The sequence below is a fragment of the Podarcis vaucheri genome (genome assembly GCF_965113315.1).
Source record: "Podarcis vaucheri genome assembly, chromosome: 7".
In the NCBI taxonomy this organism is placed as follows: Eukaryota; Metazoa; Chordata; class Lepidosauria; order Squamata; family Lacertidae; genus Podarcis; species Podarcis vaucheri.
In genome coordinates this window covers 40,025,188-40,040,722 of record NC_138765.1, presented here as the reverse complement: position 1 = coordinate 40,040,722, position 15,535 = coordinate 40,025,188, and the positions used below count along the sequence as shown (strand labels likewise).

Genomic DNA, 15,535 nt, shown 5'->3' with positions numbered 1-15,535 from the left:
TCATAATGCTAGAATTTGGGAACTATCCAATGAGGCTGAATGCTGAAAGATTCAGGTCAGAGAAAAGGAAGTCCTTCTTCATGCAGCGCTGAGTTAGACTTCTTGTGTTGGGCTTTGCTCTTTGTGCATTCCTTAGAACTAGAGATGGACAAATCATCATAAATCTGTTCCATCCCATTTCCACATTAATCTTTGGTTTTTGGTTGGTTGTTTTTTTAAAAAAAATCCTTTTGAATATGCCTCAGACTTTGTATTTTAAAACACATTTCTGCTAAAAATGTGCAGTTCCAAACATATTTTATCTCGAAATATGGACTTGCAAATGTATTTCTGATGCAACCTTTACAGGTGAAAACTATACCATAATGTTACTGCTCTGCCACTACTAAGGTAGGGGCAGGCTTGCTGCATCAGCCTACAAAGGTCTGAGTGTCCCACATGCAGGCAGACATCATGCAGAGTTTGCTGTCGCGATTCTGGCTCCACAAGCTGCCCCTGGCTTCTGCCTCTTCATCTGATGGCATGGCATCTTGCCCACCCATTTCCTTTGTGATATGGAGCTACCTGGTCACTCTTTTGTCCCAGTGCCACCTCTGTCCATCCCAAAAACTTTGGTTCCTATGGACGTAAAAATGGATGTCTGTCATTGTACAGCCTCCACTGGAGGATTTGTACTGTCTCATCATGACCTTTGGTTTGCATGAAGTCCTGAATGGGAGCACAAGAGAAAGAAGGTTTTTAAATGGTGGTTTTAAACAATAGCAGATGTTTGAATAAAGCAGAGATGGAGAGACACAGAGCACAATTGAGACTATCAGGAGGGCTAAAGGAGCTGTGAGGAAATGGGGGGCTGAAGAATTTGTGAGGAGATGAAGAGTTAGGGTGTAGTGGCTAGTAATGGGGGGGGCAGCTTGATAAGTAATGCGAGTGGGGGCATCTGCCCCGAGTCTATAGATATCTCCATAAAATACAGTTTATTTGTGTAAAATTCATACATGTGCATGATGAATTCAGAATTGGGTTGGGCAGATGCGCCAGATCCTTATCTTCGTACCCCCTTGCGGGTTGTCCACCTATCAATCACCAGGTGGAACTGTGCAAGGGACTTTGCAGGCACCACCAGCTGATCAGTGGGGCTTGCAAAACATGTTCTGTCCACACCTCGGCTTTACCACACCTGATGCCATATATGACATGACAGGCAGGGTATGGGTTGTTTTTTAAAAAGTTTTGTAAACAAGATAATGGCTCAGCAAGGACCCATGAAGCCATTTCTCTTGGGTGGTGCTAGATCAGGCATTCCCAAACTCGGCCCCCCAGCTGTTTTGGGAATACAACTCCCATCATCCCCAGCTAACAGGACCAGTGGTCAGGGATGATGGGAATTGTAGTCCCAGAACAGCTGGAGGGCCGGGTTTGGGGATGCCTGTGCTAGATGATTCTAAAGCTTGACCACCTGCTGCAATATGGTCCCTGGAGTCCCTGGACTATTGATCTGGAGGACAACATACTGAATGGCAATGTTGGCCATCCCTGAGATGATGACATGTACGGCAATCCTGCAATAAGTGTTTCATTGAATGAAATGACATGCAGGATCCCTCCCAGCTTTACGATGCTATAAAAATGAGGCGCAGACCAGAATGCCTTGTGCCGTGTTTCCCTTTGTAGATCCTCTTCCTAGCTTCCCTCTTTGGCGTCTCCCCCTCTTTCCTGCCCTGGTTTTTCTTCACGTTTCATTCTCCTCCACAGCTAATTTAATCTTGACATTTCTGGAGCTCAAGGAAATAAATAAGATGCAGCTCACATTTCGAATTGACTGAGGATAGCTGGGTGAATCCCGCGCTGTAATTACACCCAGTGACACTCCTAAAAGAAAATGTTTTGGGGGAAGTGGCTCTTGAGATCTTCCCATCACACCCTCAGAAGGTCTGAAGGCAGGGGAGATGTTTTTCAACATATTGGGGGCTGCCAAAGCAACCCCCTCTTTTAAAATGATTTTTCCACCGCCTTGTAAAAATGTTTATCCGTTCCTTTGTTTTTCTTTCACTTGCTCTGTTGCTCACTTTCAGCTGCCTTCACTTGTCCTCAATGACATCATCACACAGCCAAATCTGATTGGATATATAGCATTGTAATGCCACCCCATTTACTGTGTGGTCTTTGACTGGTTAGGATCACACCTGTGACCACCAAAGACAAGCCTACACAAGGTGAATCAGAGGGCTGTCCCACTGAGTTTAATGGGGCTTCCTCCCAGGTAAATGTGCAAAGGAAACCAGGAAAAAGGGATGGAGGAGTAGCCAGGGGTGAAATCACACCAAAGTATCAGCAGCAGCAAGGACAAACAATGGAACTTAATGGGATTAAAGGAAAGTCAATATTCACACAGTGTTCACTGGAGGAAATGTCTTTTGATGTCTTATATTCCATGTTAAGAGCAAATGGGTTGTAGTTCAATGGAAGAGAACCCACTTTGAAAGCAAAAGGTTCCAAGTTCAGTCCCCAGTAGGGCTGGAACAGTCTCCCTGCTTGAAATTCTGGAGAGATGCCTCCAGCCAAGATAGACAAGACCAAACAAGAGGGACCCCAATGCTCTGACGCAGTATAAAACTGTCAGGAGTTCAGCCTACACTCGAATAGGACCCTGGCAGAGACACATGCTCAACTGGCATGTTCTCTCCCTCCTGGTCGATCGTTCGGGAACTTCAAAACCTTTCTTCAGCCCGAACATCACAGCGACCGATGCCAACAGACGTCGGCACACTTGGGGATCCATAGAGTTTGCGCAGTTGCGAAACAGACCTCAGCAACTCAGCATTTTGGCTAATCTATTTTTATTTACATATAAACACACACGGAGCACTGCAACATGGCTCCCTCTCTCTCTAGCATCAGACAGCAAAGAGAAAAGAACAAAGGACAATAGTCCCACTTCACGGACAAATGTCCCGTCTTCGTCACTTCCCATTCTGGAGTCAAAACATATCACGTCGTGTGAAAGACAAAAATCCCATGACTGCAATCATAGATCAAGAATTCTAACAAAAAGACCTTCCCATTTCCTTTATTCAGACCCATGAGGCCTAGAATCTTTTATATTTTTAGTTTGAAAGACTGCAGCCCAGGAACAGAGCGCCTGCTTTGTGTGTAGAATAAGGTTATCAGGCGTCCGTCCCCGGATTTACAAATCAGTCCCCTGACAAAATCCATCTGTTTAGTAGGAAGTTGAAACGTTTCCCTGGATTCATTGAAAAAAAATCTGGTAACCTTAGTGTTGAAGGTCTCAGGTTCCATTTCTAGCACCTCCATATTGGGCTGGGCATATCTCCATCTGCAACCCTGGGCAGCCTTTTCCAGTCAGCGTGCTAACACTAGAACTCGTAGACATCCAACAAAGCTGAACGTTGGAAGATTCGGGACAGACAGAAGAAAGGACTTCTTGATGTAGCACATAGTTAGACTGTGGAACTCCCACAGGAGGCAGTGATGGCCAACCACTTGGGTGGCTTCAAAAACAGATTGGACAAATTCATGGAGGAGAATAAGGCTATCGATGGCTACTAGCCATGATGGTCATGCTCTGCCTCCACAGTCGAATATAGTAGGGCTTCTGAATACCTGTTGCTGGAGACCAGAGGAGGAGAGAATGCTTGCAGGTTTCCCACAGGCATCTGGTTGGCCACTGGGAGAGCAGGATCATAGAATCATAGAGTTGGAATAGACCACAAGGGCCATCGAGTCCAACCCCCTGCCAAGCAGGAAATACCATCAGAGCACTCCTGACATATGGTTGTCAAGTCTCTGCTTAAAGACCTCCAAAGAAGGAGACTTCACCACACTCCTTGGCAGCAAATTCCACTGTCGAACAGCTCTTACTGTCAGGAAGTTCTTCCTAATGTTTAGGTGGAATCTTCTTTCTTGTAGTTTGGATCCATTGCTCCACGTCCGCTTCTCTGGAGCAGAAAACAACCTTTCTCCCTCCTCTATATGACATCCTTTTATATATTTGAACATGGCTATCATATCACCCCTTAACCTCCTCTTCTCCAGGCTAAACATGCCTAGCTCCCTTAGCCGTTCCTCATAAGGCACCATTTTGGTTGCCCTCCTCTGGACACGTTCTAGTTTGTCAGTGTCCTTCTTGAACTGTGGTGCCCAGAACTGGACACAGTACTCCAGGTGAGGTCTGACCAGAGCAGAATACAGTGGCACTATTACTTCCCTTGATCTAGATGCTATACTCCTATTGATGCAGCCCAGAATTGCATTGGCTTTTTTAGCTGCCGCGTCACACTGTTGGCTCATGTCAAGTTTGTGGTCAACCAAGACTCCTAGATCCTTTTCACATGTACTGCTCTCAAGCCAGGTGTCACCCATCTTGTATTTGTGCCTCTCATTTTTTTTGCCCAAGTGCAATACTTTACATTTCTCCCTGTTAAAGTTCATCTTGTTTGTTTTGGCCCAGTTCTCTAATCTGTCAAGGTCATTTTGAAGTGTGATCCTGTCCTCTGGGGTGTTAGCCACCCCTCCCAGTTTGGTGTCATCTGCAAATTTGATCAGGATGCCCTTGAGTCCATCATCCAAGTCGTTGATAAAGATGTTGAATAAGACCGGGCCCAAGACAGAACCCTGTGGCACCCCACTAGTCACTCTTCTCCAGGATGAAGAGGAACCATTGATGAGCACCCTGTTGGAATAGATGTTGGAATAGATGCACCATTGTGCTAACCCTGCAGGGCTTTCCTTATCTTCTTACACTATGTAAGACCAATGTTCTGCCTGGATACCAGGCAGTTTTCTATGTTAACCTCATTCAAATGACTAATTATGACCCCGAAGCAAAAACTAAAGACTATCTCATGGGGGTACCCTTGCACCCAGGTAATCAACAAATTGTGGTGGGATTCAGCAGCTTCAGGCCTGGCCAGATTAGCCTTCCCTGCGCAAAAGACAGTTCTAAGGCAAAGCCAGCTTATTACATGCTGTTTTCTCACCAGATAGCTAAGAAGGTGTTTTTACAGAGCCTTCCTGCTTACGACCAAGGCAAGCATAAAAAGGAGGCTAGCCATTGATTTGGGGGTGTTAATTGTGAGATGGAAAAGGCTGGCTGTGTCTTCACCTCTTGACAAAGAAAACCCCAGGTCAGTCTTTCAAAGCTGATTTCCAGCAATGCTCTGATGTTCTTTACGGAGCAGCATCTTGGGTTTCTTAAAGGAGTTGCATAAGGCTTTAGACAGTATATTCTGATGGTATGGGTTGAACAATGACACATTCTGGCAAATGTGGGGCTACAACAACAGAGCACCCCTGGATCTCCTCTTCCTCCCTTCCTTGTGTCATCTAGCCTTCCCCAACTTGGGTCACATCTGCACCATGCACTTAAAGCACTATAATTCTACTTTAACAGTCATCACTTTCTCAAAAGTGATGTAGCTTCTTATAGATGCTGAGAGTTATTAGGAGACCTCCTATTCTCTTGCAGTTCCCAGATTTCTCTTGGAAGAGGGAGTGATTATAATTATTAAACCACTCTGGAAATTGTTTGTTAAACCACCCTGAGACCAAGATGATCAAGCGTCTGGAAACTAAGCCTAATGAGGAACGGTTGAGGGAGGTGTGTATGTTTAGCCCACAGAAGAGAAGACTGAGAAGTGATATGCCAGCCATCTTCACATTTCTAAAGGGCTGTCACATGGAAGAAGGAGCAAGCTTGTTTTCTGCTTCTGCGAAAGAATAGGACCCGGACAAAGGGATTCAAAATACAAGAAAGGAGATTCTGACTGAACATTAGGTAGAGCTTTTAGAGGGTAAGAACTGTTGAACAGTGGAATGGACTACTTCAGAAGGTGGTGGACTCTCCTTTGCTGGAGATTTTTAATCAAAAGTTGTCAGGGATTCTTTAACTGTGATTCCTGAATTGCACTGGGTTGAACTTGATGGGCCTTGGAGTCCCTTTGAACTCTTTAATCCTAGGATTCTAAGGAGTCTTTATTATTTCTTGGATAAACAGCAGGCCACCTTGTAAGTTGCTTTCAATATTTGCTTTGAGGGCAGCAGAGGCAGGATTCAACCCTCATGCACTCATATTGGGATCCTAAAGTGGGATGATTATTGGTTTGTTTTTGTTTCTATTTTTATTATTATTATTTTGTAATTTTATGTTATGAACTGCCTTGAGATCTCTGGATATACGGTGGTATACATATTTAATTAATACTACTAATAATAATAATAATAATAACAATAACAATAACTTCCATCGCTTTTCAAAGGCCAAGGAACTCGCCCCTCCTTGCTCCAACAAGAAGGCAAAATCAGAATTCACCATTTCACTTTATGGCCCTGGCAATGTATAAATAAATCATCCATATGAGCTGATTGATGCCCACCCGTAAATAATTAAGCTTCGACCTTATGTTATGGTGCTGTCTAAATTCTTTCAGAGCTTGTGGGAACTAAGGCGTACTAAATTTTCACATGTCGGAGAGACAAGACAAAGGACGGGCTGCCAATATTCATTTATACATACATTGTAATAAGTTTGATTTTACTTAGCTTATTGGATTACTATCGATTAGGCATCTCTGCATAAGGCATCCAGGAAGGTTAATTGTTCCAAGCATTCCCCAACTTGATTTCTTTCTTGAAACAGCTGTTAAATCTTGTGTTTGGTTTCTAGGCCTCAAACATTTACTGTATGTATTCTGCTTTGAATAATTACCTAATTTTCTTTTCTTTTAAAGCACTTTGCTAGGAAAGAGAGACCCAGTCTGTCTCATGCTCACAGTGACATTCTCCTCTCCTGGGTGAGGTAGCAGGTGTCAGCCAAAGTTTAATTTGGAAACCCATGAATTCCAAAGAGCTTATTCTCCAGCACAGAGAGCTTTTCAAGGCCTTCTCCTGGAATAAAGAGCAAATCCCACAGACATGAAGGGAATTGATGAGAAGGTGGTTGTCGAACAAAATGAGATCCTTTCATCAAATGGCAGCGCCACAATAAATAACAAGGATTTGGCCAGGACTGTTCTAATTTAGGAGAGCTTTGCTTAGGTCAGTGATTCCCCCGGCTGCGTGCTAGCGAGTGCATACTCTAGCGTGGCATGAGAGAATGGCCCGTGTGCCATGAGAAATCAAGAGATTAAATAATTAAATGGTCCCGCGAGCCCAGAGCACCACACGCACACCCGAACTGGCACACTGCCTCTTTGAACAAAGACCCAATTCTGGCCTGGATTCCTTCCAGCCAGCCTTCTCCCAGGGCAGGCAGCCCTGCTAAAATCTTTGTGGTTATATCATTCAGTTGGCCCTGTTGCAAAGACCCGGGTGATTGAGTACCTGCCCTTAGCATACCTTCCAACATTTCTCCTGTGAAAATAGGGATGTCCTATCTATTATTATTATTATTAATAATAATAATAATACCCCACCCACCTGACAGGGTTGCCCCAGCCACTCTGGGTGGATTCCAGCATATATAGAAACATATTAACAAATTAAACATTAAAATACCTCCCTATACAGGGCTGCCTTCAGAAGGCTTGGGGGTCAGAGAACTCCATTTCCACTAACATATCTCCAATACAAATAGGGATGTCTTAACACACCATCCAATATTTCCCTGATGAAAACAGGAATGTCCTATGGAAAAGTGGGTCATTCCGGGATCAAAACAGAAACTGGATTCTGTAAATCTGGGACTGTCCCTGGAAAATAGGGACACTTGGAGGGTCTGCCGTAGAGGAGGCTGCCCACTGTGTCTGATTGAATCACAGCAAACAGTTAAAGCAAAGCCTTGGCCCTGCAACAATGGGCTCCTCTCCCCCCCCCCATTTTTTATTATTCAAAGCAGGTAGGAAAGCTCTCAGAAGTTGGGGAAACTGTTAAACAAAAATTTACTGTGCATCTAGTCAATAGCCTCTTTCACCCTGACAGAGGAAGTCAGTGCGACTCTATTGTTTCAGAGCAAACTAAAAAGAGAAAGTGTATCCAAAAGCCCCTGAAATCCCACCCACCCCATAATGCAGGGTTCCATACTGAGGCGCCACCTTCTTAATAGAATTGGGGGTGGGGGAGTTGCAATGCCATGTGATGTCATTACGTCATGCGTATGATGTCATGCAATGCCCTCAGGCAGGGGCAGAGCCTGAATACTGAGGGGGCTCAGCCCCCTCAGAAAACACATTGCCTCACATTGCCCCTGGGAACTGCCTCACCGTTTCCCATATTTATAATTGTTCAAAAGTAATTAAACTCCAATAGGATTAAAACATAATAAAAGCATATTTATTAAGATACAAATAATAAAAAGAGCACAGCACTATTAAAAGTCCTTTGCTAGACCCGTGTTACTTATACCAGCCCTTTAAATAAGGTTTCCTATTGGGGTATGCCTTTAAGGTGGCATTAAAGGAAAACAGAGAGAAGCTTTTGTATGGCAACCCTCTGACCCCATCTGGCTCTTTCAGTAGTACACTTTAAAAGTAGCCATGTAGTGGATGGGAGGAACGGAGTGTGGAATGCCATGGGATGTAGAATGGCAGCTGGGAAAGGAAAATAGAATTTGGGGCAAGGGAAAGAGTGGCTGGCTGCAAGTGCCTTGTAGGAGGGGGGTTGCACTGCAACGTCCCATTGCAGATCCCACTCATCACTTCCCTGGTAATCCAAATGCCACACATTTCAAACTAATCCATCACCACCATCTATCACAATACAAAGAAGAGGAGTTCTATCCAAAGAGGCTACGGAACAGGAAACGCCAACCAGGGCTGGCCCAGGACGTTTTGCCACTTGAGGTGAAACAGAAAATAGCACCCACCCCTCCCCCCTGCATCTCCTCTGGCTGAGGTGACTGGAAGTGGCCTGAGGAAGGCCTGGTTTGCTGAATGTGGTGAGGGAGAAAAAAGGAAGCCAGAGAAGAGCAGGCGACAGTGGCCAGAAGAGGAAGAGGTGGCAACAGCAGCAATGGCAGGAGACGGCAAGCAGCACAGTCTTCTATTGTTCCTCTCAGCTGTCCCCAGCCTGAGGTAGTTACCTCACCAAGCCTCATGAGTGCAGCCAAAGTGCCTCCTCCACCCAGTGGAGTGCTGGCCACTCCAGGTGTCATTACTGAGGGGGGTGGCAAAATATTTATTTATTTATTTATACCCCGCCCATCTGGCTGAGTTCCCCCAGCCACCCTGGCAAAAATATGTGTGCGTGTTTTATTTGAAAATGGGCTCACGACACTTTTTTTAAAAAAATAACTCCTGCAACCTCAGCACCCCCCTTCCTATGCCACTGGTAGCTAGGTGATGTGGGGGGGGCATTGGGCACCACACCACAAGGCCTGCAGCATACCTGAGCCATGCGTCTGTCCTGAGCAGGAGGCTGTGGGCGGACTACCTGCAAGCTCCACACTGCTTTTTCCAGCAGTGAGTCTGACCACCACCTCAGCTGCCCTACAAGTGAGGGGGAGGCTGTGGAGAGGCTCCACGCAGCCTTGGCTCGCCCCAACCCCATGGGCAGCTCACCCCGCTGCCGGCTGCTGGATGCGAGCGCCACACCGAGCACCCAAGCGGACCTCCAGAACGAATTAAGTTCTTAACCCGAGGTACCACTGTAGTAGTTTTTACATATAGAAAACTTGACAGTGTTTGAGTGAAGATGTTTTTAGGATGAAAGGAAGGAAATGTCTGAGACAGGGCCACATTATTTGAACCACACTGGGCTTTCTAACAAATAAATACATTTTGCACCATCCTTTGGACACGACTGCTCTTGTTTTTGATGCCGAATCAGTGCAGCGCTCTCATCTCAGGTTGCAACAAAGCTATATGCCTCTGCTCTATTATTTGTGTCATGCACAAGCACTGTTCACGCTGGATAAAAGACAGGAGAGATGTCAAATGTACATAGTAGAATTCATTGGCATGACAAAATGAACAAACGAGACATAAATGCGAGGGGCCCATGTAAACATGCAACTAGGGGAGATTAGATGAGACAGACTCCACATGACTCCAGCTAGGAAACTCTTAGTTCAACTAACCCTAAGTATCAATTACAGAATCTCTCCACCAAGACACTTGAGGAACAAGTGCCATCCTAGTTTTTTGATATCTGCTCAGTTTGCCCACTATCCATCTCCATCCCTGGATATCTCTAGGGAGAAAAACATCATGTTGATGAAATCAGCGCACCCTGATAGTAAACGATTGGATTTTTTTCTTTAATGAAATACAACAATATTTTTTATTCAAAACTGTGTGTGTGTACCTTGACTCATGGAAATGAGTCAAATCAAGTTACAGATACAATAGAAATGCTAAAACCAATTACAATAAACACGATCAATAAAAGCCTCTAAAACCCCCACAGATCTAAAAAACAAAACTGATGTAACTTCATGCATCAGATGCAAGCGGGCTCTGGTGTACAAAGGGTAACACTGCAGTAATGCTCCCTTTTATGAGGCGAGCCTTTTCCATACACTTGAGCTGCCCCTTTGCATATTGAACACAGAGCTGAGGCAGGCTTCCCTGCGGGGTAGGCAAACATGTCCATTAGGGCATCTCATTTTCTGTCTTCAGTTCAGTTTGCCCTATTTCTGCATCTATTTGTTATATTCGTTTTAAGCCTTCATGAAAATTCACCAGCATTTTAGGATTTGTCCGTTTTGATTCTTTCCATTTTTCATTCTTTCCCCCAATCTGAAATTCAGTTCTCCACATTTTGCAGCAATTTGCAATTAAATCATCAGCATCTCATGAAGATTTGTCAGGATTTAAGTGTGGATTTTTCCTAATATAAACAGACGGGTGTATGTAATTTTGTCTAATGCACACATTTTTGCAGTGATTTCCTCCCGTAATCCACTGCCCATTATATGTTATTTTTTTCACTAATTCATGCATTTTTGTGCATACTTTTCACTACAATACACATGGGGGGGCTGCAGAACTGCACTGTGAAGTTTAGAGGAGTGTGAGTTTCAAAGGATGGCTGCATTTTGTATTTATTATTTCTGGAAGAGTGAATTAAGTAGGACTCTAACTTTTTGCCCATTCTTGCCTTACATGTGGTCACCAAACAAACAGAAGAACACCCCAAATAAAAGCGCTCAGGTTCCACTCACAAGAAATGCTGTGGTTAGGGCCAGCCTAGCCATCTTTTAGGGCGAAGGCTGCAATGGGTGAGGGCATGGTGAGATCGCTGAAGGCAAGGACAGGAGTCTGAATGATGCAGCAAGACTGTTTAAGTATGGGCTTTATGGGATGCGGGGGGGGGGGATATTTCAGCTATACTCCAAGCTGCTAAGTTTATTGAAGCAACAATGCTTGTTGCACCAACACCATGCCCTAACTTGTCAGTCTATCACAGCCTTCCTCAACCTGGTGTCCTCCAGCTGTTTTGGACTGAACGCCAGTCCAGGACCCAGGAGACTAGGGGTTGAACCCCCACTCAGCCATGAAGCTCACTGGATGACTTTGAGCTAGTCACTCACTCTCAGCCTAACCCACCTCACAGGGTTGTTGTGGGGTTTAAGTGAGGAGGGCAAGAATTGTGTGTGCCGCCTTGAGTTCCTGGGAGGAAAAGGAGGGATATAGATGCAATTAAATAAATAAATACATTGCAACTCTCATCCGCTCCAGCAGCACACCCGGGCTGGACGCCCTATACATTTTGCTCCACAATACCTTTCATAAATGTATCCAGATCATATAAAAAATTCTTACACTACTTTGTTCTCAAAAGAGACGATTTATGTGCTTTGAGCTTCCAGTGGTGAGATACATTCCTGAAATCAACCTGCTGAACTCTCCTCTAGTTAGCCAGTGGAAAGCCAGCTCCTTATGAAATGCACACACAAAATTTTTTGGAGTGCGGAGGCATCAAAAGGAGGGAACACAATCACCCTTTCCCCACCTCATCTCTTTTCCAAGTCTATATGCAGACCAAACACATTGTTTGTACCCAAAGCAGAGAGGTGGGGGAAAGGGTTTGAGCAACCCTCTCCTCAACACTTTGCTCTAAATTGCCCCATCCTAAAGCAAGTTTTCTTAGAGGGAAAAAGGGAAGAAAGGTCAGCTGGGATTCAGGGACATGCATTTGCAAATAATGTGTATTGATTTAGGCCCATATTTTTCGTGGGGGGAAATCTATCTATAGGATAGGAGAGGCTGCAGTCTGCAAATACACATTCAGGGAAGTTACTTTAAAAGGAAGGATAAAGTCAGGTGAGGCTCCCCCCCCCCAAATTCTCCCGTGCCAGCCCTATGGAAATGAGTGAAATCTATGCAAGAGCACTGTGCCCATCTCCCATTCATTTCCCTGGGTTTGGTGGAGAAACAGCACCCATCCAGTTGTGCCCTGACCCCTTAAAAGTTCTGACATACCCCTTTTGCAAAAAGCATCTTACAGGAACCCAGATATTTTGAATCCTTGCATTGATGCACGCTGTGAATTTCAAAAGGCTGACAGTTGCAATGGAATGTCTTATTCAGAATGGTTACAGGCTAAGAATGAAAAGCTCAGCCATGGAGATGGCATGTGTGCTGGGATACAGCTGGGTTTACTTCTAAGTAAATGCCGCTAGGATCCAGCTGTTAGCTGGCAGGTCCTATATATGCAAAGTAGCCAAGAGGCTGAGGGATGAATCGGGAAGAGCGCATGCTTCAAATCTTTACTCTCCATCAAGAATTCACTAGTTCAGTCTTCCACAACTTCCAGGTGCCTGGAATTGCAACTTCCAGTTAACAGGGCAATGCTGCCTGGGGGCTGGCGGGAGTTGTGGTTTCAAACATCTGGAAAGCACCAACTTGGGAAGAGACTACAATGGGTGGCCTTGGGACAAGCCACCCTCATCTGCAGCATGGGGCTAATAACATTGACCAACCTAACAGGATTGTTGTAAGGATGACAAGACCACAGTCGCTGTACATTCTAAAGTGCAGTACATAAATGCCATTACTTTGTCACATTTTTATTGCTCCTAATAAACTTTTGCCCCCATCTTTTCAACCCTTTCCACAACGAAGCAAAATAGCTACCTGTAATTATTATACAGGTGCCAAGTATTCTGATGATTGGACATAAGCACTTTTGAGGAAACCCTCCAAAATTTGTGCACTGGGGAGCATCAGAGTGCATTGCGTCCTCCGTTTGGTGGGTGGGAATGAATTTCTACCCCATGAGAAAACACTCCGGAATGGGAGCCTTCCCCTCAGATCCTGGATATTCGTCCAAGGCCTGGATAATAATATTTCCTGGAGACAATCAAGGAACACCCCCATTTTACAGATTTTCGGGTTGCCGAACATCAGCTCCTCCTCACCACAGACTCGAGCACACGGCAGGCATGGATCGGACCCTTCTGAGCTAAAGGCGCGTTACATCTCGAGATAAAGCGATCACCAACATTTATGGTCGCAAAGTCCCTGAGCATGCGTAGATGGCATTCTGACCTTCCCAGCTCCCGTTGCAAACTTTCTTTTCAAACAAATTCCTTGCCCCGTCCAGCTCCTTTCAACGCTTGGTGCAACCTGCCCCCACCCCGCACAGAACTTACGACAGAAATGCATGTGGGAAACACACACCTCCCGGCCCGGAGCCCCCCCTCCTCCGGCACACACACAAACAAGCAAGGCGCCCAAGCGCAAAACCCGTCTTGCGCGCACTTCGCGCGGTTCTGCCTTCCAGCAAAAAAAAGTTGCGCGAGAGAGCCGCGGGGCAGCCCTGGAAGCTCAAGCGTTAGCTGCAGAAACTTCTCTCCCCCGCCCCGAGCCAGGAAGCCCCTGAGGGCAGGGAAGAAATAAGAAGAGGGAGAGGGTAAAGAAGAATCAAGCCTCTGGACTCGTACAGAGTTGCTCCCCCCACACCAAATCCCGGAGCGATCCCGGCGTCAGGTGGCGCGACTCGCTCCTAAGCATGAGTCCCGTTACCTCTCCTTTCCCGGCTGGATCTTACGTGTGGTTTACGCGGGAGTAAAACCCACGGGGCTCGTAACACAACCTGCTGAATTCAAAAGGGCTTGCTCCCAAGTAAGTGGGTACCGGCTCGCAGCCTTATCCTTTTCAAGAGAGAGAGAGAGAGAGAGAGAGGCAGACCGCGTATAGGCAGAGGATCGGGCTTGCGCGTCTGCCTGCCCGCCCGACTGCGCGCTTCCCGGAACCAAGCTCCACGACACTCCGCAGGACTTGCCCTGAAGTCCGCGTGCGCCTCCATGCACCCAAAGCCCCGCGACCCGGACCTGCCACTGACCTGAGCTGTGCGCCTCCGCTGTTCGCGCAAGCCCCGCGCTCAACCGCGCATCTCCGGCGAGCGCCCGGACGTCTTCGAGGAGCGGCAGCAACAACCTGGTCTGGCTCCGTCGGGCAGCGCGTTGCTTTCCTTCCTCCTCCTTGCCCGGCCTCCGGGCGCTCAGCGAGTGGGGAAACTCCGCGGGAGACCCGGGCGCGCATGGAACGGAGCGGAGCCCGAGCTGGGTTGGGCTGCCCGCCGTCCCTCCCTTCCTCGGCGCCGCCGCCGCCTCCTTTGCGCCCGCCCCGTCTCCTCCTCCTGCTCTTGCTCCTTCTCCGCGGCTCCCGGCGAAGTGATGCTCCCCCCCCGCCTGCAGGGCAGAACCGAGGCGAGGCTTCCTCCTCCCCCCTCTCCTCTTCGTCTCCGCCATAGCAACATGGTAGGAAAGCTGCCAACCCCCCCCCCGCACCCAGAGGGAGGGAGGGGAAAGATAGGGCTGACGCTGAGACCCACCTCCCCGCAAAAAAATACAAGCCCCTGCTTTTGGGATGCGGCTCTGTGTCCTCCGGGGCCCAGGATGGCTAAGATGGTGCAGCACCGCGCCTGGAAAGCGACTTCCTTGCCTGCCTTCTTCATGCAAATCTGACGAAGGCAAGTCTGCACTCCCCACCCCGCTGCCCGAACCGCCACTGCGCCCCTCCGAGGAGCAGGTGCGGAGAAATCCGCCGCGCAACGCGCCCCTCCGACGAACAGGGCACGCGGGGCAGCAGGCTTGTTCCCTGCGGGGAGAACCTCGGACAGCGCCCTGCTTGGGGGCGGGGAGCGGCGGGGAGAGATAGACGCAGCATTTCCCCTCCTCTGCTAAAGTTTTGCACACACAAGAAGACGCTTGCACACACACTAGGTCTCGCTCAACCCAAAGTTGCCAAGAACTTAACTAGATGTTAGAAAGGGGCGTTAATTCCGGGGAGGGGGGCTGGGAGAAGTTAATATGCAGGCAAAGTTTGTCCTCTGAGTCCGTGTGACTCGCTCTATAAAGAGGCTTCAGCTAGGCAGGTGCAAAGGAAACATCTGCCTGTATCCAGATAGAGACAGGGATTACGGTAACATACGGAGTGATGTGCAGATTCTATCTGTACATCTACATTCAGTGTTTAGAGTGAAGCATCGCACTCTCCAACGCACTGGCTACAGCAGGATCTAATGAATTTTGATCAAAAGAGGGAGGCTTGCTTATTACAAAAAAGATATTAACAGGGCTTGAACTGTTTTTATGTATTATGTGCCAGGGAAATTAACTTTGATCAAAGCAGGG

The 15,535-nt window shown here is 46.9% G+C and overlaps 1 protein-coding gene across 1 annotated transcript in view; it reads right to left on the bottom strand.

Moving 5' to 3' along the window:
- The window catches only part of CHST8 (carbohydrate sulfotransferase 8), a 246,828-nt gene extending 231,799 nt beyond the window's left edge, over positions 1-15,029 (bottom strand). Inside the window, exon 1 of the mRNA XM_082233502.1 lies at positions 14,242-15,029. The gene's annotated coding sequence lies outside the window, so the exon portion shown is untranslated. The remainder of the gene's footprint in view (positions 1-14,241) is intronic.
- Positions 15,030-15,535: the final 506 nt, after the last annotated feature.